The sequence below is a fragment of the Erpetoichthys calabaricus genome, chromosome 17 (assembly GCF_900747795.2).
Source record: "Erpetoichthys calabaricus chromosome 17, fErpCal1.3, whole genome shotgun sequence".
Lineage (NCBI taxonomy): Eukaryota > Metazoa > Chordata > Cladistia > Polypteriformes > Polypteridae > Erpetoichthys > Erpetoichthys calabaricus.
This window is the reverse complement of record NC_041410.2, coordinates 77,644,352-77,670,091: the sequence shown is the minus strand read 5'-3', so window position 1 is coordinate 77,670,091 and position 25,740 is coordinate 77,644,352. Positions and strand designations below refer to the sequence as shown.

The 25,740-nt window shown below is 37.9% G+C and overlaps 1 protein-coding gene across 4 annotated transcripts in view; it reads left to right on the top strand.

Moving 5' to 3' along the window:
- Positions 1-25,740, top strand: part of csk (C-terminal Src kinase) — a 165,551-nt gene that overhangs the window by 34,510 nt on the left and 105,301 nt on the right. For 2 of the 4 annotated variants that reach the window (XM_028823826.2, XM_028823824.2), the window contains exon 2: positions 23,693-23,771. The exons of the other annotated variants lie outside the window; for them this stretch is intronic. The gene's annotated coding sequence lies outside the window, so the exon portion shown is untranslated. The remainder of the gene's footprint in view (positions 1-23,692; positions 23,772-25,740) is intronic. 4 annotated transcript variants of the gene reach the window in all.

Below are 25,740 nucleotides of genomic sequence, written 5' to 3'. Positions count from 1 at the left end.
GTCTGAAACCTATCTGTTCACCTATTGCATATTACTGAACACTAACTGAAAACTAATTGATTTTATTTTTTCATAGAGCATATTGTAGAAAATAGTAGGCAGATCGTAAGTTGTATGAAATGGGCTCATGACCATATTTAAACTTCTTTTTGATGTAAGGGTGAAGGTGTACTGGTAAATTCAACATACGCCTGATAAAACCTAACTGTTAGAATGACATGGTACCGTAGGCTTCCTTAACTAAAGCTAACTTTGAGAGGGGCCTCTGAAAAGTTTAGATTGTACAAAAATTGAAATTTGACATATGAAGATGGAATATAACTGTTTGTTAATGAAATTATTCAACATTACAAACCAGATGGATTCCTGCTATTGACTCTTAGCTTTGCGAGAGCAGCTCTAAGTATAAACAGAAGGCATCTGAAGTGTGGCTGCATTTTAAGAAAAATGATGAAAACCATGACAAGTACATGACATTTTAGCCCTTAAAAATATAGGAAATTTTAGGTGGTAGCACATCTTAATATGACTACAGTAATCCCTCCTCGATCGCGGGGGGTTGCGTTCCAGAACCCCCCGCGAAAGGTGAAAATCCGCGAAGTAGAAACCATATGTTTATATGGTTATTTTTATATTGTCATGCTTGGGTCACAGATTTGCGCAGAAACACAGGATGTTGTAGAGAGACAGGAACGTTATTCAAACACTGCAAACAAACATTTGTCTCTTTTTCAAAAGTTTAAACTGTGCTCCATGACAAGACAGAGATGACAGTTCCGTCTCACAATTAAAAGAATGCAAACATATCTTCCTCTACAAAGGAGTGCACGTCAGGAGCAGAGAATGTCAGAGAGAGAGAGAGAGAAAAAAGCAAACAATCAAAAATCATTAGGGCTGTTTGGCTTTTAAGTATGCGAAGCACCGCCACACAAAGCAGTTGCAAGGAAGGCAGCAGCTCACACCCCCTCCGTCAGGAGCAGAGAATGTCAGAGAGAAAATCAATACGTGCCCTTCAAGCTTTTAAGTATGCGAAGCACCGTGCGGGAAGCCTGTCGCTTCACGAAGCAGCTGCACAGAAGGGAGCAACGTGAAGATAATCTTTCAGCATTTTTAGATGAGCGTCCGTATCGTCTAGGTGTGCGAACAGCCCCCCTGCTCACACCCCCTCCGTCAGGAGCAGAGAATGTCAGAGCAAGAGAGAGAGAAAAGTAAAAATCAAAAATCAATACATGCTGTTTGATCTTTTAAGTATGCGAAGCACCGTGCAGGAAGCATATCGCTTGATAAAGCAGCCATATGTAAGCCCAGCAAAGAAGAGAGCAATGTGAAGGTAATCTTTCAGCGTTTTTTGAGGAGCGGCCGTATCCTCTAGGGGTGCGAAGAGCCCCCGTGCTCACAATATATTTGAGGAGTTTTATTTAATAGGTAATACGCGCTCTGGTTGGGTAGCTTCTCAGCCATCTGCCAATAGTGTCCCTTGTATGAAATCAACTGGGCAAACCAACTGAGGAAGCATGTACCAAAATTAAAAGACCCATTGTCCGCAGAAATCCGCGAACCAGCAAAAAAATCCGTGATATATATTTAAATATGCTTACATATAAAATCCGCGATGGAGTGAAGCCGTGAAAGTCGAAGCGCGATATAGCGAGGGATTACTGTAAACAACTCTTTACACAAGGTGTTCATTTTCTACTGTGCATATTCTTCAACATCCATAGACAGACATAGCATTTAATGCTGCCAACTGTGAAAGAAAGAAGAGCCAGAATGTGGGTATTTGGCACTAATTAAATAACGAATAGAATGCATGTTGTACTACAATGAATAATTAAGGAAACACTGTGCATTTTTGTTCCGGAGTGGTCTTTTAAAGCCCTATTTGGAAGGGTTTAGGTTTTCATTCATATACAGCTTAAAACATGTCCTTAAAAACAGAGCTCTGTAATGCTTAACTACATACTGTATGTAATTTCATGCAGAATGCAGTATACTAGCAGCACTTCCATCTGCAGAAAAAAAACAGGAAAACTGTTAATGTACTAAATTGCATATGCATTTGACAAGCAAGTTTGAAATTTGTATTTGTAAGCCAGAACCAAGTATTTTTTACATATTAGTCAGTTTGAAAAATTAATAAATAAATAACAAGGTCAGTGTAGGGCAAGAAAACAAAAAAACAGCTCAAAACACGGTATGAAGTGATGAGCTCATACTTTAATATCGGGTGGTAGCAGAATTTCAATTTGTTCAGTATACATCTACCAAAATTTAGACTACAGTATATGACACACACAAACAAATAATACACACAGTACAAACATTTAAAAGAGCTGCAAATCTTTCAAATGCTCATAAGATCTTTATCAAGAAGAATAAGGGCTGCTTAATACATTTACAAGAAAATAGTCAAATTTTGCTGTAAAGCTAATGGCCTATTGTTTACTAAGCAGCAATTTCAAAATTTTCCTTATCTATTTTTATTTTTTAATTGAAAATGTGATTTGCTGTACTTAATACAAGTTCATTCACAGTCAAAACTCAGACAAGCATTGTCCATTTTATTTAAAGGATAAAATTAAAAGGTCTGACTTCATTAAAGTAGTTTTTCTTGCTTGTCTAATTGTACAGGACAACTCCTCCAATTAGTTTTTCTCCGTTAATCACTCCACTTTCTTCAATATTCTAATCTATATCTATAATTCACTAAGTCCATGGCAAGCAAGATGCACGCAAGACAGAGCCCCGTCCACCAACAATTCACTAAGCACCCGACCATGGCACGCACACTACAGAGCCAACAATTCGCGCGAGAGCGAAAGCATTTGCCAAGAAGATTTTCATTAATCAAGAACGAAAGTCAGAGGTTCGAAGAAGATCACATACCGTTGTAGTTCCGACCATAAATGATGCAGACTGGCGATCCGGCGGCGTTATTCCCATGACCTGCCGTGCAGCCATTACTCCCACTGGCATGCCTCCGCATAAAGTCAAACTTAAAATTGGTTCAGTCGTCATGCTTCTCAGAAACCTCATGCCAGCAAGAAGTCTCTGATGGCACTAGACTGACTGTTCTCAGCATTCACCGCAATGTACTGGAGTGTAAAACAATCGCAGCTGCTACCTCACAAACTGTCCACATTGCCCAGATTTCCCTGACTCCATCAGATTCAAATTTGCCTTTTACTTTTACACACAGACAATTTCCTGTTAGATTGGCCTTTGCAATGACAATTAATAAGGCACAGGGCCAAACTTTCAAAAAGATATGTCTGTATCTGCCAAAACCAGTTTTCAGTCACGGACAATTGCATGTTGCTCTCTCCAGAGTTCCATCTGCGTGTGAGAGAGAGAGAGACACACACACACACACACGCACACAGGCGCGTACGTGAGAGAGAGAGAGAGAGACACACACACACACACAGGCGCGTACGCAAGTGAAAGACACACACACGAGAGAGAGAGAGAGAGAGAGAATCCCTGACCCCATCAGATTCAAATTTGCCTTTTACTTTTACATACAGACAATTTCCTGTTAGATTGGTCATTGCAATGACAATTAATAAGGCACAGGGACAAACTTTCAAAAAGATATGCCTGTATCTGCCAAAACCAGTTTTCAGTCACGGACAATTGTATGTTGCTCTCTCCAGAGTTCCATCTGCGCATGAGAGAGAGACACACACACACACACACACACACACACACGAAAGAGAGACACATACACACAGGCACATGAGAGAGAGAGAGACAGACAGACACACACACACACGCACGCATACACACGCACACAGGTGCGAGTGTGAGAGAGAGAGAGAGAGAGAGAGACACACACACACACACACACAGGCGCGTACGCAAGTGAAAGACGCACACAAACACACACACGAGAGAGAGAGAGAGAGAGAATCCCTGACCCCATCAGATTCAAATTTGCCTTTTACTTTTACATACAGACAATTTCCTGTTAGATTGGCCATTGCAATGACAATAAGGCACTGGGCCAAACTTGCAAAACGATATGCCTGTATCTGCCAAAACCAATTTTCAGTCACGGACAATTGTATGTTGCTCTCTCCAGAGTTCCATCTTTTCATTGACTCACAGTCGTATCCTCAAACCCACCCCATTTGGACAACTGTGTCTTTCAGGAAGTGTTCACCCATCAATAAATAATTATGCGGCGTATGCCACACCGCAGGTTGGCTAGTATTAATATAATAGGCTAATATTCCACTCTTCTCTCTCTATCTCTAGTAAAGTCTGCTTTACTGCTCTCAATTGACAGGATGTTTGCAGCAAAAAACAGTTGTATGCTACATACAACTAAATCACTGTAAAGCCTAGAACAGTAGTGTTTGTGATCAGCCAATTTATTGATTACTGATCAACTCTTGTAGTCAAAATTGGTCGATTTAGATTGGCACATCACTAGTTATATCCCCTTAGAAAGAAATATGACTGCGGGTAATAGTTGCCTTTTATGTGCAACCTCAGAGGTTAAGTACCGTTTAACTAGCATGTGTTTTATAATGAAACCACAGGGGCCAAGCAGCTCTTTTTAGCATGTGTTACATTAATAGTATGGCTGGATTTCGGTCTGTGGGAGCAAATATTTCCCAAAAAATAACAAGTCTTTATGTTACATAATGTTACATTAACCTAATAAAGAGCTCTACAAAGGAATTTTTCACCTGCCCCACTCTCTTTATATCGGTGAGTGTTTATATTAGTTTGTGTGGTAAAGTGACATTCACATTGTTTTCTGGATGAATAAATACAAAGATGGATCTGTGTAGAATGGAGTTTTATTTTTGCCTCCTACATTGCTGAATGAGATTAGTGTTAGCCCAGTGGGGTTTTATTTTTTTTTTGATACTCTTTATTTATAGTACCCCTGTTAGAAACGTTAAGAGCGACTTAAACAAATTTTATATATATATACTTGAGATGGTCACAGGTGTAGCCAAGTATCCTTGTATTACTGTGAAACAATGTAGTTGTCACATTACACAACTCTTCTTTAGGAGCACATTACAAAAGGGAGATGAAGCCACAAGTTTAACAAGTTGTTCCTTCTAAATTTGGGTGAGACATTTTTTTTTTTTTTTTTTTAAAAAGACACCTACAGGTCATTCTAATCATCTAGTTTGACAGAAATGGTTAAGGAGTGGCTTTAACACTCCTGTCTATTGGTTCTATCTACAGTTTCCGGAAGTATGCTTTTAATTTGGTGTACTAAACAGTGAAGCCTATATTACATTAGATGACTTTTCCAGCTATTTTCAGTCATTGCCTTCATGTACGTAATCTTAGCAAGTCAGAGGCAATTGATGGCATGTACCTGTGAAGCCTATCACCTAATGTGGCATAAGCAACAACTGACTACAACTAGTCTGTGATCTGATTTGATAAAATCAAATAGATTTGATTTTCTCATTAGTCTTGGCACCAGCTCTATCAGGTAGCATGGGGACTTCAGACCTCACAAACGGAAGTGAGGCTCGTCTATCTGACAACTTGTGTTTTACTTTCCAAAACAGATGGGAAAAAGATATAAATGGCCAAGACTGCTGCAAAACTAGCCACAGCTGTTAACCCATTGTACAGTGCCAAATCCGGAAGGCAGCACGCTATTGGCTGTCAGAAAAAGGGGCAAGCATGGCTGTACTATACAGTCGGCTTGCAATCGCTAAATATGACATGGGCTGCAATTTTCAAGTTACATAAATTGAGATAGTTCAGCAACGTGATCAGCAACTGCAGTTGGCTAATATGACATACCCCATTTTTTCATGAAGTATCCTGTAAAGATATAGTCTGTAAAAGGTACTGTGTTCTCACGTAAATATCTATTAATACAAGTGAATTTAAAGCATTTTGTGACTGGGACCACACAGAAAGAACAGATGAATTTGTCTTTATATTCTAATATCCCCAACCCTCAATTTTGGGAGGCACTTGAATTTGACCTTCCGTTATCCAGATGTTATGGTAATGAAGCACATAAGATGATTAATGTGTTAAATAGCCTACTTTCAAATAAAAATGAAAAATCTACAGATTGTGTGGCTTCCATAGTCACAGGAGATTCTAAAACTCCAGTGGGATGTTGCTTTTTTAATAAGCAACACCCTGCCCCACACGTTAAACAAATTTCCTCCTCCACAAACAAATAAAAGCATTTATAAAAATGCTCTGTAGGTGCATAGGGAAGTAGAGCATCATGATTTAATAATTAAGCAAAGGTAAATAAACTGATAAGATGTCAAAGTAGCCTAAGTGCTACAAGGGCATATTATTCATGTCAAAGTCCTCCTTAGGCTAAAACACAAAAACATATGCTAATCTGAGCATCTGAGTATTGAATACAATCAGATATACAGTATTTCAAGTGTTTTCCCTGTACCTTACAAATGCATCTTGCATAGTGAGTAAGCTAGAAAAGAACTAGAAAACAGTGCTACTGCATGTGAGAACAGATTTCTGTCAAGCTTGGGTCACAGAGTTGCACAAGAGACAGGAAGATGAGTCCAGGTTTTCAAGGAAAATACAGGTACTTCATTATTGTATAGAGAAAGGAGGTACAGTCTCAAGCCTTCATTTTAAATAGGAGCTGTTAGAATCTCACAGGCACTCCCATCTTCAGATTAGAAGAACACCAGTGGCTCAGAAACACAGCTGTGGCAGAAACAGTCTGGAGAAGATGGCTCCGGAGAGTGTAAGGAAGAGCAGATCAAAGCTTGGTGTTAAATGTTAACATGACAAGCACAGTACAAGGTAAACCTGATACTGCAGAGGCCTGATACCTGTTTACCTGACGCAACAGGGCAGTTACGGAGCTGTCCTTGCACCGCTGCCATTAGACATGGCGAATCGCTGGTGGTCCCAGCCACCATACTATACGTACTTTCCCCATATTCGTTATAATTGAATTTCAATTATAATTAAACATTTTTATGGTCATGTGAGTTTTGTTATAACAGGATTCCACCTGCATAAAGATACTAGTGAAATTGAATTAAATGGGAGGCATCTTCCTTCACGTTATGAGAATCTGTTTGTTTAAAACTTTCAATCAATGTAATCTATATCAGGATTTCATCTGTGTGCTTTTTAACTATACATGTATCTGCAGTGTTTTGTATTTTTTTTATTTTGCTTTTTATGCAGGTGGTTTTTTTTTTGTTTTTTTTTGGCAGTGTTTGTATTTCCCCATGAGGTGGTTGTGTTTCACATGTACTGTAAGTGCATTTGCTGGTGGAGGAGTGACAAAACAACACTTTACTATTTTTACAATGACCTACTACTTTTTTCATATATACTTCATAATACATGGCCTACATTTCTTGGTTGTTTTCTTGGGCCACAATTTAAACTTACTCAGACATATCTTCCTCCCCTCATATAATTGACTCATATATAACAGACGAACAAAGACTTACTTCATTCAAACCCAATAAAGGAATAGCATTAGGTCATACCATAAAGCAATGACAGAGCTAGCTGAACATTCCTGGGAGAACCTGGAGTGTATGGATGGGACACTCTCCAAACGTAAGCTTGTTTATTATTTGTATTAGACAAATATTAAAGAAGTTGTATAAATGTCCAGTAATCAAGATTAAATGAACTGAAAGAAGCTTTAAAAATACTGTTCTCTTTTTCATTTCAGCTTACCCTCAAGCAGACCGTTTTTTTATCTCCTAAAGGCAGAGGACTGCTTTTCTTCTACCAAGACTATAGACATAAGGCTGCAGAATGTTGCCTCCAAAAACCTCTTTGTTTGTGTCAAGAAAGGCCTGATTGTGAGACTCTGTCCAGTGTCATCTGGGAACTGTAGCCCATTCATATAGATGAGGCTTAGTGGTTAATATAAGACAATCTTATTATGTTGTGACCTTGGATTCGTGGTATAAAAAAAATGTCTGATGTTCAGTTGGTGAGCACTGTAGTCTATTTGTTAAGGGTCAGAAGTCATCGATTGAAACATTTTTTTGATGTTTTGCTATGGGGCCTAGTGCAATTTGCTCAAACTGACTGTGGGTTCACTTATAGGAGTTTGTTAAATTATATTCTAGTGTTTAAAAGCCACCATAAGCAATATGCATTTAAGCAGGTTCAAAAGTAGAATTCAAATTTCAAGTTTTACACTGTGAAGGCAGTCATTAAAATATTCTGAATTTACTATACATTGCACAATTCTTAGTTAGCATTATCACCTTGTGGTTCACAAATAAAACAAATGCACTGTTTTGTGCTTAATATCTGGATGACAATAGTGAAGTATCTGATCATTGGATTGTATGCAGCATGTAAAACAACTTTTTGTCTGCGTGGGCTTGTTAGTTGACAACTTCTATGTAAATTATTCTATTACTTTAAAAAATGTATAATGGACAAACACTGGACCAATTGTTCCAACTGTAATAAATTCATTTTTTCACCATCATATATGAATGTAGGCAAAGAGGGGACAGAGTTCTATGAAGGTGGCATGATTAAAAACCTCAGTGCACTATTAGTGTAGTGCTGAATCTTTACCTGCCTCTGTTTCAATTAGAGAGTTTGAAAGTAGAAGCGCCATTCATGTGGTAGCGTTAAAGGATGCACAAAAACATAGGCTGTAAATAGGTCAAATATCCCACCTGCATTATCTTGAAACTGACTGGTAAGAAGCTAAAGGAGCTAGCTACTTACAGGTGCTGGTCATAAAATTAGAATATCACGACAAAGTTGATTTATTTTAGTAATTCCGTTCAAAAAGTGAAACTTGTATATTAGATTCATTCATTACACACAGACTGATGTATTTCAAATGTTTATTTCTTTTAATTTTGATGATTATAACTGACATCTAATGAAAGTCCCAAATTCAGCATCTCGGAAAATTAGAATATCAATTAAGACCAATGCAAAAAAAAGAATTTTTAGAAATGTTGGCCAGCTGAAAGGTATGAACATGAAAAGTATGAGCATGTACAGCACTCAATATTTAGTTGGGGCTCCTTTGGCCTGGATTACTGCAGCAATGCGGCTTGGCATGGAGTCGATCAGTCTGTGGCACTGCTCAGGTGTTATGAGAGCCCATGTTGCTCTGATAGTGGCCTTCAGCTCTTCTGAATTGTTGGGTCTGGCGTATTGCATCTTCCTCTTCACAATACCCCATAGATTTTCTATGGGGTTATGGTCAGGCGAGTTTGTTGGCCAATCAAGAATAGGGATACCATGGTCCTTAAACCAGGTACTGGTAGCTTTGGCACTGTGTGCAGGTGCCAGGTCCTGTTGGAAAATGAAATCTGCATCTCCATAAAGTTCGTCAGCAGCAGGAAGCATGAAGTGCTCTAAAAGTTCCTGGTAGACGGCTGCGTTGACCTTGGACCTCAGAAAACACAATGGACCAACACCAGCAGATGACATGGCACCCCAAACCATCACTGACTGTGGAAACTTTACACTGGACCTCACGCAACGTGGATTCTGTGCCTCTCCTCTCTTCCTCCAGACTCTGGGACCTTGATTTCCAAAGGAAATGCAAAATTTACTTTCATCAAAGAACATAACTTTGGACCACTCAGCAGCAGTCCAAAGGTGAGACGCTTCTGACGCTGTCTCTTGTTCAAGAGTGGCTTGACACAAGGAATGCGACAGCTGAAACTCATGTCTCGCATACGTCTGTGTGTGGTGGTTCTTGAAGCACTGACTCCAGCTGCAGTCCACTCTTTGTGAATCTCCCCCACATTTTTCAATGGGTTTTGTTTCACAATCCTCTCCAGGGTGCGGTTATCCCTATTGCTTGTACACTTTTTTCTACCACATCTTGTCCTTCCCTTCGCCTCTCTATTAATGTGCTTGGACACAGAGCTCTGTGAACAGCCAGCCTCTTTAGCAATGACCTTTTGTGTCTTGCCCTCCTTGTGCAAGGTGTCAATGGTTGTCTTTTGGACAACTGTCAAGTCAGCAGTCTTCCCCATGATTGTGTAGCCTACAGAACTAGACTGAGAGACCATTTAAAGGTTTTTGCAGGTGTTCTGAGTTAATTAGCTGATTAGAGTGTTGCACCAGGTGTCTTCAATATTGAACCGTTTCACAATATTATAATTTTCCGAGATACTGAATTTGGGACTTTCATTAGTTGTCAGTTATAATCATCAACATTAAAAGAAATAAACATTTGAAATACATCAGTGTGTGTGTAATGAATGAATCTAATATACAAGTTTCACTTTTTGAATGGAATTACTGAAATAAATCAACTTTAATTTTATGACCAGCACCTGTATTTATATTTACCACTCCCCACCTGTCCTTCTTTTTTGATATATTACATGCTTTTAGCCAGTGGACTTAATAATGATCATGTGATGGGTGGTACAATGGTTGAATCAAGAACCCAGCGTCCTGGGTTTGGCTTCAAATCCTGCACGTGGTCACTGTCCTTGTGTCTTTTTATCCAGGTATTCCACATGCCACATGTTAAGCTTATTAGAAAGTTTGGTTTGGTCCAGTGTGGGTGCATGCATTAGTGGCATCCCATCCGCCAAGTTGCTGCTGCCAGGACAGACCTTAACCCTGCTCAACACAAATTGGATTGATCATGTTTGAGAATTTTATGTTTCCCAGCTTTGTTCCATGATGACTTTAGAGTGTGTACAGTTCTAGTTTTGTTCTGCCAAGCATATTCTCACCTGGCAGGTTTCTTCTTATCTCATTCCAATCATAATACAGCACTGAGTACTTGGCAGTTGGTGTATACATATTGTCGACAGAAGAGCTAGGTAACCTTAGGCAGTGACAAAAAAATGCAGGCGACCAAACAACTTTTAGATTGTGTTGTTGAATTTATTTATGTAACATGAGGGTTTAAAAATCTACATTTCAGTCTTCAGCAAGAGGCTGTGGTGGCAGAGTGCTTCTTTGATTGCACTTTACTTTGGTTTCAAACACATATCTCTGTAGACTTGCTAAGTAGACAGGACTTCATGGGTGTGTTGCACAGCAGAGCTTTCAGCCTTTTGTGAGTGCAGCAACCAGACGTGCTAATTTGCATGGTGCTGCAGCCTTGCTTGTTTTAAAATGCCAGCTCGGGATGTAATCTAATATTCTCTCACCATTTTCTAGAACTGCTTCCTGCAGAAAACACACAGCCTGCTGTCCTCCCTCCACACCCCTTTGTATTTTCACCTGCAAATGTCTTTTGTTAAAAGCCTTATTGTTGTGTTACTGGTACATTTCAAATTGTAATTTCTCTCACAGTACATATTGTGTGTGATTCTGCAACATTTAAAAATATAATCATAACAGCTTCAACCTTCAGTAGCTCCTTTATTAATGAATGGTAACATCAATGGCCAGGTCTGGTGATGGGTTTCTGAAAGACATGTGCACCAGCAGTGCTCAAAACCCTCTGCTCACTTTAATGATTTTTCTTGTGGTTATTTAATAATTTACTGAATTACAGCATGCGATTACTTAGGGGTTTTTATGTTCAATGCTAAGAAAGGGGAATATTTTTGAAATCTCCTCACACTGTGAAAACATATCATATTTGAGAATGTATTTATTTATGGCAAAGAAAATGACAATGATATCAAAAATAATGAATATTGTTAAATGTTAAGGTGAAAGACAATGTATGACTGATTCAGAAAATATAATTATTATTATAAGAGAGATTTTTTTTATACAGTAGCAAAAATAAAAAAGGTCATAGGCATTAATATATTGTAAAAGCTTCCTTGTTTTGTAAAGGAATGAATGTGTAATTTTATGGCTAAATGATAAAGGTAATAAAACACATTGGTCATTACCGACTGAAAAGAACAGTAAACTACTGTAATCAGTTGTACTGTATAAGTGTTGTGTTGGATTCATAATGTATGGAGGTTAGTCAGTAAATAGGCAAGTTGGTGCCAGGGTGGCTTGTGCTGTTGTCTCACAGCCTCCGAGCTGATCGTTGCCTGTCTAGAGTTTACGTGTTCTCCCATTGTCCACTTGTCTTTTGTTTCCAGTGGTCTGTCTCTTTTTGAGTTTCCTCTGTTATAGCCTGGAACCTCCTTTGTACAACCCTGAATTGGACAGAGTGGTATTGTAAACTGATTAATGATGGATGGATGGATGAATATAATATAGATGTTTTGGGTTGATCACCGAGTATAAATTAGCCCGCAGAGCGTATGCATGAATGTGCTCTGCAATGCCCTGGTCATTTGTCTCTATGGTCATTTCCTTCCTTGTGTCGGAAGCATGTGAAGTAGACTGCAGCATCAAATCCGTAGTCCTGAATTGGATTAAGTGGGTTTGAAAAAGGCTGGAGAAATAATACATTTGTAAAAGATATTTGAAATAATTACATTTGATTTTTTTTTTTTTGTCAGTCTTTACACAAAATTTAGAGCTTGACCAAACAAGAAAGCAAATGGAATGAGGAAGAGTTCTACTTCACAGAATTCTTTTAGTTTGGCTGTTAAATTCTATTGGCATTTAGAAGAGGAAATACAGCAACTAAAGAACTGTGTGGCTTACAGGAGTTAGTTATTTGTGCGTAAGAACCGGTGACGTCACTTTTTAAAGTGCTCTCCAGCCCTTTCCCTCAACATCTTCATTTTGGAAATGTTAAAGACAGTCACATAGAGGACTTCATTTTTATTTACATACTGTTAAATCTTCTTTGACATTGGTTGTGTTTTGTTATGCACTGTGATTTGTTTGTTGTGTACCTAATAATAAAATATAAAGAAGAGACGGATTAACTGTAGTAGCACATACTTCTGTAATACTTCAAAGTGCACGTTCCTACTGCCCATGAACACAACGTAGCCAATGGTCTGCTTGGAGTTACTGTAGTGTAGCATTTATTGATGCTTCATACCTGGAAGAAGTCGTTAGGATGACCTGAGAAAATGCAGGTTTTATACAATTTATACAGAATCTACAGTGGACTTAAATATCTGTGTGTGTGTGTGTCTGTCTGTTTGTACATACAAATAATTAAAATATAGTCTCATGGAGTTCGCCGAGAAAGGGACACCAGTTCACATCAAGTACGCTAACATTCATTCCTAATGTGTCAATATTGCCAGTAAACGTCCTGTCACATTACACGACTTTTCCAGGAATTTTCAGTCTTAGAATGAATTCAGTTAAATAATTTTAGTGAGTTGGGGGCAGTCAAAGGGAGCTCTCATCACTGTCTGTGGTGCAGTTTGACATCCCAGCCACTCAATCAGACTGCTATGTGACTGGCAAGACAAGTTTGAATTTGTCTCAAGTCTTTATGAGTTGACACCCACAAGTATAATACACACAATTTATCTGCAAGGAAATGAGTGAAAGCAGATGTTTTGTCCCACACAAACAGAAGAGTGGCTTCGTCTGTCTTATGTCTTGTGTTTGTTGTAATACAACAAAATAGAAAAAGGAACAAAAAGGGCTTAGATTGTGGCTGAAATTTCTATACCTGGAGGGCATTTAATCTGACATCCACAACGTGACATGATCACTAAGTCTAGAAATCTGCTGCAATATTTAACATATGGTGAACATACAGTAAACATTACAGGGCATTATACAGGGGAGTATGCACTGGTACAGTCTCTGGTGCCCAGGGACATCAGTCCTTCACAGGGAACACTCACGCATAAATCCACCCACATTTACAGTATGTTGAGCCGTGTTAAAACTGTCAGTTACCACATTGGAGCACACTGTGACTGGTGGTTTTCATGTAGCCAGTTATACCATCAATGAGTGAGTTTTACCACTACTTGGTCTTTTATTTAATTGGCCGTTTTTCCTATTGTTTCTTCTTTTTCTTTGGTGTTTTTGCTCCCTTAATGGTCTCCTAATAATGACAATTAATAATAAGCACCAGGACAAAGGATTACTGAATGTTGAAAGCCTTCAGGTATTTTAAAGTTAGACCCTATAGCAAGTTTATTAGTAAATAACAGTTTACACAATCAGAACACGTAGAGAAGTGAAATTAAAATCATAAATTATCCACATATATTAGCCATAAATATGTGCATTCCAATAAAAAATTAGCAAATTAAGATGTCATTTCTGAGTTTAAATTTTAAAAATAATATGTTTGGTGTTGTGAGCTCTGTAAAGGGCACTGTACAAAAATAAATTGAAAACTTGAAATTTTTTTTGCCAAAATTATTTTTTTAAGATCTTATTTTTTTTACATTCTTCATCTTTATAAATGTATCACAAAGGTAATAAATAAAGCCAGCCAATTAAATTTACACCTAGTTAAATCCAGGGGTAGCAGGTGCAGATACATTTTCAGAAAGTAAACGAGCTTCTGTTGTAAAATGCTGGGGAACAATGAGATCTCCACACAGAAGGCAGCCAAATGTTAATTGGACTGAGATGGGGACTCCTGCACCTACAGCACAAAATCAAATAGAACTTTTTTAGGATGTGTATTTCTTAATTATGGTTGATTTATTGCATATGTTAATTTCCCATATTTTACAGGTAGTTTGTATAATGCGGACACCAACATTGGCATTGTAATTCTAAGACAATGAAGGACATTTTATAATATACTGTATTACCCTAATCACTTTATTGAGTTATAAATGACATGAGGCATTCATTTATTCCGAGCACATACAGTAAAAGTCTGAGCTCTGTGTAGTTTAGTTTACTTCCAGCACTTTTCATACACCATTGGCATGGCATTTATAAATGGTTTGCATGTTTCCTAATTTAACTGGTTGCTCTAGTAGGATGAGGTTGTGCATACAGTATATGCATGAGTGACTGCTGTATTTTACTTCATTTGAGTATTGGATCAACTGTTTAGCTTTAAAGATATTTATATGGAAAGCTTCTCTTAAGTGTATTATTACAAAAACACATCCAGATATCAGCCATCCTGTAGCTCTAGCACATTTTTTAGTTTGTCTGTTGCTCATACTTCTTTTCTACTTTAGTGTTTAACCAAAGCCAAATACACCCTACAGCAGCAAAGCTTTAACTTTAAAGCACACTTTTTCTCAGTAAACGTACTTCAGCTTGAAGAACATATTTAGCAAAATTCAGTACAGCAAAAGAACTCCTCTGAATGGAAAACAACTAATAACTTACCTTGTATAGCAAGTTCCACATTAGTTCTAAAAATGATACACAAGCTAAACCTTTTCATTAGTCTTGAACATTTTTCAGAAGACATTTATGCTATGTCGGTTATTTAAGTTTTGCTGTTCATATATATATATAGATTTTTTTTTTCTTTTTCTTTACTTGGGAGCTTTGCAAAACTGACATTGCAATCTAGACTTTGAGTGTTGCTTTCAGTTACAATTGCATACCTTGTAGACAAAGATTTGATATAAATGTAACAAATTTGAAATGTTTATACCACAGAGGAAAATTGGATGTACTGAAGCCACCATGGAATTGTATATACAGTGGAACCTCGAGATACGATCACCTCTGTATACGAGAAATTCAAAATACGAGGAAAGTATGAGCGAAAAATTCAGATCTAAATGCGAGCATTGGCTCGCGTAACGAGCCACGAGCCAGGCAGTGGGTATAGCTCGCGGCTTAGCAAGGGGGCGTGGTAGCAGTTGCGAGCCGCGATCTGCGGTGTCTGCGTTTCTCACTTAAGTGCACAGGTGGGAAACTGCCCACATCCATGATTGTTCCTGTGGCTGATGGGCTGCAGCTGCCATGTCCTCCCCGCATATATAGAGAAGCGCGAGCCGGTTAAGGGGGAGAAGAAGTAAAAGAAAAGAGAGGAGAGAGAACGGAGAGGCAGGCAGGCAGGCGAAGTCGGTGCGGGAGAGCAAGCGAGTGCAGGCTCGCGTGTAGCTGAACAGTGAGCTGAACAGGCGAGCCAAACAGCTGAAGCAGGACGGTGTAGAGAAGGTCAGCTGCATTAAGAGTGTCTCGCCTGTTGCAGAGCCCGCAGGTGAGACGCTAGCAGAGAAGAAGCACCGGGGATTGTCATCTGTTTTTTAAAGACTGCATCCTTTTGACGTTTTAACCTCGTGTTAAAGGATTGTTATTCTTGTGTATTTTAAACCTCCACTTCACAACTGTTTTAAGGATTATTTATTTAAAGATTTATTGAATGCTCTACTGCACTTTGGACACCTGTTTTGATTCTTTTAATAATCAGTTATATTTACCAGTGTTATCTATTAAAGGTAGACTACAGTATATATAATTTATCAGTGTTATTTGTTAGGAAAATTGATTTTTATGTTAATATATTTGGGGTGCGGAACGGATTAACTGGATTTCCATTATTTTCAATGGGGAAGTTTGTTCTAGATACGAGAAATTCGCTATACAAGCTCAGTGCTGGAACGAATTAAACTTGTATCTAGAGGTTCCACTGTACTAAATAACACAGGTCATAAATCCTCCTTCCTTCCTTCCTTCATTCAAAATGTCTAAAATGGGTTTAACTCTGCCTCCTCAGAGTCTTGGGTTCAAATCCCAGGTCCTGGATCCTCTTTGTGCAGACTTTGCATGTTCTCCTCCCAGTACAGTTGTGGGTTTTTTTGTTGTTTTTTTTTTCCTGCAAGTTATGTTATCTGCCACATCTAAGTCAATCCTGTGTGAGTGTGTATGGTTGTGCATGTGTGCTCTGCCATAGTCTGGCACTCTATCTACTAGTTATTTCCCAAGAAGCACCCATCACAACTGTGGTGATTTAGGAGTCCCAGGCACAAAGAGTTCCAAAGCACATCCAATAACGCCCACTAAAGGGGAAATATCACCGGCTAGTAATAAGGGAAATCGTCAAACCTTTGTAAAACAAAAAGTTTATTCTCACATAACGCTTTTCAATAACAATGAAGCTCCACGGAGCAAAAAAAGCAAATAAGTTACTTGAAACAATTAAGGCAATCCAGTGCAAACCAAGTCCCAATACAGTAATCCAGAAACACAATGAAACACACAGCATGAAGATCAAAATTCTAAAATATACTAAAGGCACAAGCTCAGCAAAAACATAATTAAAACTCGCCGAGCCAGAGCGCATTCAAAACATATTTCAAATCACCTAAAACATGTGAAATGGATAGACAGTAGATTTCTATTGTGTGAGCAGTATGTAGGTAACAGATAACCTTGTACACTCCTCTCAAGGTAAACACCATGTCCTACTTACTGTTTCTAATCAAAATAAATAGATTTACTACCAAGACTATGTAGCTATAATTAACTGTTTTGGAAATACATGTACAGTTGGTTTTCAAACAGTGTAACAATTTCTGACCCCAAATCATAGCTGCAGGGTTTTAGTACTTGGTGGCAGATTTTGCACTCTGTTAAAATGCTTTAATCAGTATTGCTCTTCTCAGGACAAGATACCATATGTGCTTTTGACAAATCTTGAATATTTGATAATGCTATCATGTATTTGCTGTTTTATGTAATGTTTTATATAGTTAAAACATGTAATCATTGCCTGTGAAAAGCAGACCATCAGAACACCACTACTGCATGTAGACAGCACAAAACACAGCAACTTTTCTTTTGCAGTTCCTTGTTGTTCTGTAGCCCTTCATAGTGTTCTTCTTAAAGCTAGTAATTCTGGGTTATAGTTTTGCACTATAAATTATAAGCAATGGTTTTACTTACATCAGGAATTTTCATAAATGTACATTACTGTTTCAGTGCTGCCCTGTCTATTTATGCTTGTTGGTTGCATTTTGTGTTTTCTTGTATGTACTGTATAGTTTGTGTGATTCATATTTATAAAAAAAAAAGCATGTTAAAATTTGAATGAAAGCTGAACTTTGCAAAATAGTAACAAGTTATAAAATGTATACATCATATAACATTTAGGTATGTTTGAGGACTTGGGCAACTGTTTTGAAAACTGGAACAATTTTAATTTTTGTTTATTTACTTCATCAAAGGGACAGATTTCACATTTTTGCCTATTAAATATTTTTGTAAAAATAAGACTTATTTAAAAAATAACTGATGGCAGAAAGTAATTTTCGTGTATTAGTAGAATGGGAGAAGGATGTTAAGGATAGAGCTGCCAGGCAAGAGGAAAAGAGGAAGGCCTAAGAGAAGGTTTATGGATGTGATGAGAGAGGACATGCAGGTGATGAGTGTAACAGAACAAGATGGAGAGGACAGAAAGATATGGAAGAAGATGATCCGCTGTGGCAACCCCAAATGGGGAGAAGAAGGAGGCAGAAAATTAATGTTTTAAATAGCATTTTACAGCAACATGTTCAGAAAAAACCAAACACCCATATAGGCTTGTGGTGGCTGAAATAGCTTTTGTAATTAACAGATTGCAACTAGCATGATGTTAGATTTGCATTGGTTTGATGTAGCAGGAGTTAAAGGTTTGTCTACAAAAGGAAAACCAAACGCTAACTAAGACAATTTGCAATCCAAAGGAAACCCAAATACTCAAAAAGAAGAGCACTTTCAAAAAACCATAGCTGACATCCCAAGTGAGAAAAAGTGAATAAACACCTCAATGCTGCTGCTGAGATTTCTTAGTTCTTAAATAAAGCTGAAGGTGGTCTCTCTGCTGCGGCACTGGTGGTCCTCACCCCTTTGGTCCGATAAGTAACAAACAAAAAATTGAATAAATCAAACTGAATTTCTTACCTAATCCTCTTTAATAAAATCCCTGTGTGCATCCAAGTGTCCGTGTGTGTGTGTCTTCTGGTGAAGTGCGCATGCCCGGGGCACGGTGCGATACGTGATATTACTGTCAGAGAAAGTTACAAGCGTTTTACAGAAATACAAACCAGTATTACTGCGAGAGGAAATTAAAGGTACACAATACAGTGACTCATATTACAGCCGCATACAAGCCAGTATTACTGCCAGAGAAAATTAAAGGTATATTACGGACGTACAAGCCAGCGGACGTACAAGATGGTATTACTGTCACAGAAAATTAAAGACACACAATATACAGCGGCAGCCCACGAAGAACGGTCAGCTCAGCAAGTAAACATCAACAAAAGAAAGGCTGAAAGAAAGAAAAATATGACCAACAAAAAGAATGAGGTCAAAGTCCCTTGCCATTTATTATAGACTGTTCCTTCTAATGTTTATGCACTACTGTTCTAGCGCCCGTTATTGTAACGGGCTAAATGACTAGTATAGAATAATTCATAAACAAGAAAATACTGGTTAAAGAATAATGACTTGCAAATAGAAAGAAAACAAAAACATACTGAATAAGATGAAACATTAAAGAATTCACAAAAAAAACATCAAAATAAATGATTAGAAATAATTAGAACCAAGGATGAAGCCCTGGTCAAACTGTGACAGGTACAACTTCAGGCAGCACTAGAACTGAGTTGGTGTTGCTGAGATTCCAGCACAGACTCTGCTGTAGAGTGCCCAGGATCAGGTGGGCAGCCAGTTGTACTTGATCTCCAGGGCATTGACTTGTCTGACTTTTTTCTCTAGAGATACTGCTGAATGGAGTTTTTATCTTCCTCTTCTCTGTTGTCAACTAGACAAAAGTTCAACTGTAATGCAAATGGACAGATACTGTCAGGTTCCATTTATGTGAAATCAGTTTGGGGCTGCTTTTTTTTTTTTTTAACTGTGTTTAAACAAATCTGTATGTTTGTGTATGCATTTTTCAATTAGTGATTTGTAAAGCTGTAATTGCATTTTGCCTTTGAACTTGTTAACAGTGCTGAGAAACTGTACTCATTGAAGTGCGTTATACAAAAATTAACTGAATTAAATACTTCCAGGCAATGTCTTAGGTATAACTTCTTCTTTTGCAGATTTAGATGATATTGTTGCACAATCGGCCTGTATTTGCTTAGATTTGCTTCTGCATGTCAGCAAATCTGTACTTGCACACACAGAGGTTGACATCATTTTTTGATTGTTCCCTTTAGAAATTCATTTGACTAAAAAAAATATTCTACCTGGGACACTAAGATTAGGTGCTTGGGAAGAAAAAATTACTTGACACAACACATTACTGCTCCATGACCATAGCTGGAAAACACAAAGGAAATGTTTAAATATTTTAAGGTAATACGTAAACTCTTAAAAATGCTTCCTCTTTCTACTTCTTATTTTACATTCGTGTGCGTGCATATAGATGACAGATGAACCATATAAAATGTGCTTCCCGTATGTCACATGGACTCGTGCTATTTGGTGTTGCTATAATAGAATTGACTGCCTTCCTTATTGTGAACGAAATGACTTGCTTCATGACCATACAAACTGCATTCTTATCCTGACCACTGCCCTTGCAAAGTACTGTCTATCTTTGTACTGGTCATTTCTAGGTAATCCTTTTTTCTTTGAAGAAGTGGAAAGTTTTATGACCATATTATTAAATCTACAATGCTTGGTATCTCAAATAACTTTTTCTTCTGGCTGCAACTCTGAATGTAGCGTGTAGATGTGGTTTAGAGTCGACCTATTCAAATGGCAGCCTAAGGGCCAGATGTGGCCTAGAAGCACCATTGAGTGGCCCAGCCCGTGGTCTCACCATAAACACGGAAAAAAAAACAGAGAAAAACACATTCCTACATAAATTTATACAGTAGTACAGACCATGAATGAAATACTCCATGTATCCTAGCAATATTTAACCCACAATTCACATACATGGCGCAGTGGTAGCACTACTGCCTCACAGTGAGGAGATCATAGGTTCACGTCCCCGGTCCTCCAAGCATGGAAAAGACTTTGAGTAGTGAGAAAACTGCTATAACAATGTAAAAATTATTATTTATTACAATGAAGTGTGTTGTGTATATAGAATTGGAGGCAGTAGTGTATGTTATTGTGACAACCTGTTGAATAAGACACATAGGAGCTGCTTCTCCAGGGGAATCTTCAAAATGCCAGCTGGCTTTTTATTCTGTGTGGGACACCTCCAAAACAAACAAACAAAAAAGTAGCCTTTCGCTTTCCTGCCTCTTCCTGATCTTTTACCATTTGCTTCCTCCTCACTTCTGATCATGTCGCTCAGCTCATTGCAAGAGAGGACAGAGCCAGCTATACGTCCTTAGAAGGCTGGCGTCCTTCAACATCTGTAATAAGATGCTGCAGATGTTCTATCAGACGGTTGTGGCGAGCTCCCTCTTCTACGCAGTGGTGTGCTGGGGAGGCAGCATAAAAAAGGAGGACGCCTCACGCCTGGACAAACTGGTGAAGAAGGCAGGCTCTATTGTAGGCATGGAGCTGGACAGTTTGACATCCGTGGCAGAGCGACGGGCGCTCCTGTCAATTATGGAGAATCCACTGAACAGTATCATCTCCAGACAGAGGAGCAGCTTCAGCGACAGACTGCTGTCACCGTCCTGCTCCACTGACAGACTGAGGAGATCGTTCCTCCCCCACACTATGTGACTTTTCAATTCCACCTGGGGGGGTAAACGTTAATATTATACAAAAAGTTATTGTCTGTTTTTACCTGCATTTTTATTACTCTTTAATTTAATATTGTTTTTGTATCAGTATGCTGCTGCTGGAGTATGTGAATTTCCCCTTGGGATTAATAAAGTATCTATCTATCTATCTATCTATCTATCTATCTATCTATCTAGCCCTCAAAATGTGCTTTCCCTCAAGACTCCCCCCACCCCCACACAGCCCCCCCCACAGCCCATGCAGTAACAAGACACGTCTCAACATCAACATACTGTGGGATGTGAAACAAAGTGGTGATTCAAAAAGAATCCTATGTTCCCTCAGTGTGCCATAGACATTTTATTCATGTCTGTTAGTTACTTTTATCATTTGTTATGGGTTTGCATCAGTTACCTGGATTTAGGTTTGACTACTGACTATTATTTCTGGTAACCAATAGTGACCACAGAATTCAATTTCATTTACTTGTATTTAAATACATTTTCTGCAAAATGTATAACTCTGGAAAGCTGACTTTTTATCTGTCATCAAAATCTTATAAATAATACTTCAAGAATATAGTTCCTGTACACCTTGGGAGAAACCAAAATATTTCTGTTTAATTCATAGAGTTGTGTATATGCATGTCTGTGTTTATATATAAAGCTAAATGTCCCTGGTTGACTCACTGATTTCCTGACAAGATATTTGTGGCTATTTGCAGACAACCTAAATAAAAATAGTTTCATTATTGGATTCAACTTATGGCCCTGATGTGTCCCCTCCCCCAAAAACCCTTTTGCCACCAAAAGTTAATTTAATTAAAAACAGAAAAGGAGTAAACCACAATAATGCTTCACATTTAATATTTAGAAAGGGCAGTCTGAGTGCTTGTGTATGACAGGCACAGTATAGTGCAGCTCATAGCGGGTCTTATTTATGTTTTATTTCTAAACAATTCCTTTTAATAGAAAAAAATGATGTCCCACATTGCTCTAAAAAATTAAAGATATTCACACCATTCAGTTATTACCCATGTCCACTAAATAACTTGACCTCTGTTTACACTCCATCGTTCTTTATTAGTTCACACGTGTGATTTGCTGTTTCACAAATATTTAGCCGAGAATTAAAAATTATCACTCAAGTTAGTAAATACATCATACTGTAAGTATTCTATAAATTTGTGTTATCTATTCCACAAGAAAAATAAAATGGTATTCAGAATGCATGTCTATCTCTGTGTGTGTTTGTATGTGTATTATATTATATAGTAATGACAATGGAAAGTTGCATCAGCCAGGGATGAGTCACCCATAACACGAGCCGACTCTCCATCACCAGTGGCAGGGCGCTTATAAAAACAGCAAGCCTGCAATGTAACAGAATTCTATCTAGTGCCGCAAAGGCAAGCAATCCATTTAAGAATAGCGAGCCATGTAAAGAGCAAAGAGTATCCATTCTGGCTGCGGGCACTACAATGTTATAATTATATATATTTGAACACAAGAGATTGCCTGGGGAATATCATCAGAAGTGATCACAAGTATAGAAAAACTTGTTTGGCTTCAAGGCCGTATTTATTAGAATATAGGCTACAAAGTTTTGCTTTGTACATATAGCAGTTATGTGTAATAAATTGCTAAAATAGAGACCCAGGTGTATCATCTGACTTGGTTTATAGCCCTTTAAACTTAGAAAGTAATATACATGTTTTAATCCCACAGAACTCCATGAACTTCTCAGTGCTTTTTTTTTTATTATTATTAACATTTTTACAAAATAAATACTAAAAAATGTATGGAAAAATAAAGTAATATGTTCCTGGGTTACAATATATAATTTATTTATAGACACTGTTTCCCAGTTCAGAGTTATGAGGATCTGTAACCTGCCAAAAGACAGGAACCAAGCTTGGATAGCATGTCCATTCATGGGTTTCCATCACTTATACTAATATTATTTCATAGTTTCTCATCAGCCTTGACACTTCTCACAAATGTTATTTTCACTGTTTTGATATTTGTTTTTCTTTTCCAAAGCTGTCCTCCGTAATGCTGTTCTCCCTCTTATGATTTAAATACATTGAACAAATTCATGTGTGGCACTTACAATGAACTGTAGGCAAATTCCTGTACTGCCATTGCTTGGTGTAAATTTTGTTGTAGTACATGAAGGTGCCTAACCCCAGTGATGAAGGAAAAGAATATATTGTTTAGTTTGTCTTCATCATCAGTGAATCAGCAAGTGGTCCACTGCCTTTTCAGTCTGTAGCCATATAATTACAGTAGGTTGATCTCATAAAGATATTGATTGTTCTTTTTGTTTTGTCATACAGGAGGATCTCTCTCTATATACTTGTGTCCCTCCATGTGGGATGTTGGTCTGTCCAGATTATATACCAGCTTTCTGAGTCTGTAAGTATTTTTGTAATTTCCAACCAGGTGCAAAAATATAAACATACACAGTGTTATGACCATTTTATTCACACACAGTGTATAGGTCAGGGGTAGGCAACGTCGGTCCTGGAGTGCCACAGTAAGTGCAGGTTTTTGTTCCAACCCAGTTCCTTAACGAGAACTCAATTATTGCTGATGAAGCACATATTGCTTAAGTGACATTTTAATGCTTCATTTTAGTGGTCTCCCTTGTTAAGGTTCTCCAACCTTATTTGCTTATTTCAATCTCAAACTGCTGCATTCAGTGTTTTAATTGCTCCTTATTAGCAATAAGATGTAAAAGACAAAGCAGCCAGCAGTTCTCCAGCTAGCTTTTTTCCAATTACATCTGTGTGTGTTCATCATGCACGGTTTGATTTAATAAAACACTTAATAGAAAAATGTGACAGTCTGAAACTGATCTGTTTTAGGCTTCAAATCATTTGGATGATATCCTTGGAAAGGAAAAAAATCTACGCTATAAAAGCCTTACATTGCACAGACTAACAAGCCATAAAATTAAATAAGGTCTGAGATTGGCAATGATTGGTTTCTAATTAAGCAATTGGGTTGGAATGAAAACCTGTAGCCACTGCGGCTCACAAGGACCGACATTGCCTACCCCTGTTTTACATCTTATTGCTAATAAGGAGCAATTAAAACACTGAATGCAGCAGTTTAAGATTGAAATAAGCAATTAAGGTTGGAGAACCTTAACAAGCGAGACCACTAAAATGAAGCATTAAAATGTCACTTAAGCAATATGTGCTTCATCAGCAATAATTGAGTTCTCGTTAAGGAACTGGGTTGGAACAAAAACCTGCACATACTGTGGCACTCCAGGACCGACGTTGCCTACCCCTGGTATAGGTAACTCAAAGCATGGTAAAATGATAAAATCAGGGAAGTATGGTGGCATAGTGATAGTACTGCTGCCTCACAGTAAAGAGACCAAGGTTCCACAGACAGAGAGGACCCAGGATGTGAAGTTTGCATGTTCTCTCTGTGTCCACATGGGCTTTCTCCTGGTGCTCCTCCAACAGTCCAGAAACATGGAGGTTAAGGGGAGTTGGTGATGCTGAATTTTCCTCTGTGTGTGTGTGTGTGTGTTTGCCCTGCGATAGACTGGCAATCTGTCCAAGTATTGTTCCTGTTTTGTGATCTGTGCTTGCTTGGAAAGGCTCTAGCTCCCCTATGACCTTGCTCAGGATAGAGTGGGTTTAGAAGATGGATGGATGATCAAATTATTAAAGATGTTAAATTAGGAAGAGTATGGAATAAAATGGAGGTTGTACAATCACTTCTTGTAGGCTTTACCTTATACCCATTAATGATGGCTGGAAGCATACGAACTACTATTTCACCTTGTGCTATTACAGACATGCAGCTATTGCACATTTTATGAATTTGAAAAAATAGGAATCTTCACATTTAGAATAAAACATGGATGTTTTGTTAAAATGTACATACTCGGCTTGTAATGAATAATTAATTTTAATTACAAATGTTCAATGGATTTCATCAAGAAATAAACATTACTTGTAGTACTTTTTCAAATTACCTTCTGTTTGTAGTTATTGGTTAATTATTTTATAAAAATTAATGACTAAATTAAATGCTGCTTTTGTTAAGATTGAGGCCAAATATATATATTTCCTATTAATTAAAAAAAAAACAAACAAGGTCCACGTTGGAATCGATAAAAGGCACCAAGATAGTGGAAATCAGATTCCAAGTCTAAAAGAAAGAAAATGTGATTAAATGCCTGAGTCTGCTAGGGAAATGTACAACATGCTGTTTTAAATATTATAATATTTTCATTATATAAGGCTTTGAGAGTTATCCTTGCATTCTGAAAAAGGTCTTCTTTCTCCTTTATTTTTTTTTCTTTTTGATAAAATGCCGCATTTATTTAACAATTCATTGCAATGTTCTTATTCTAAATAGC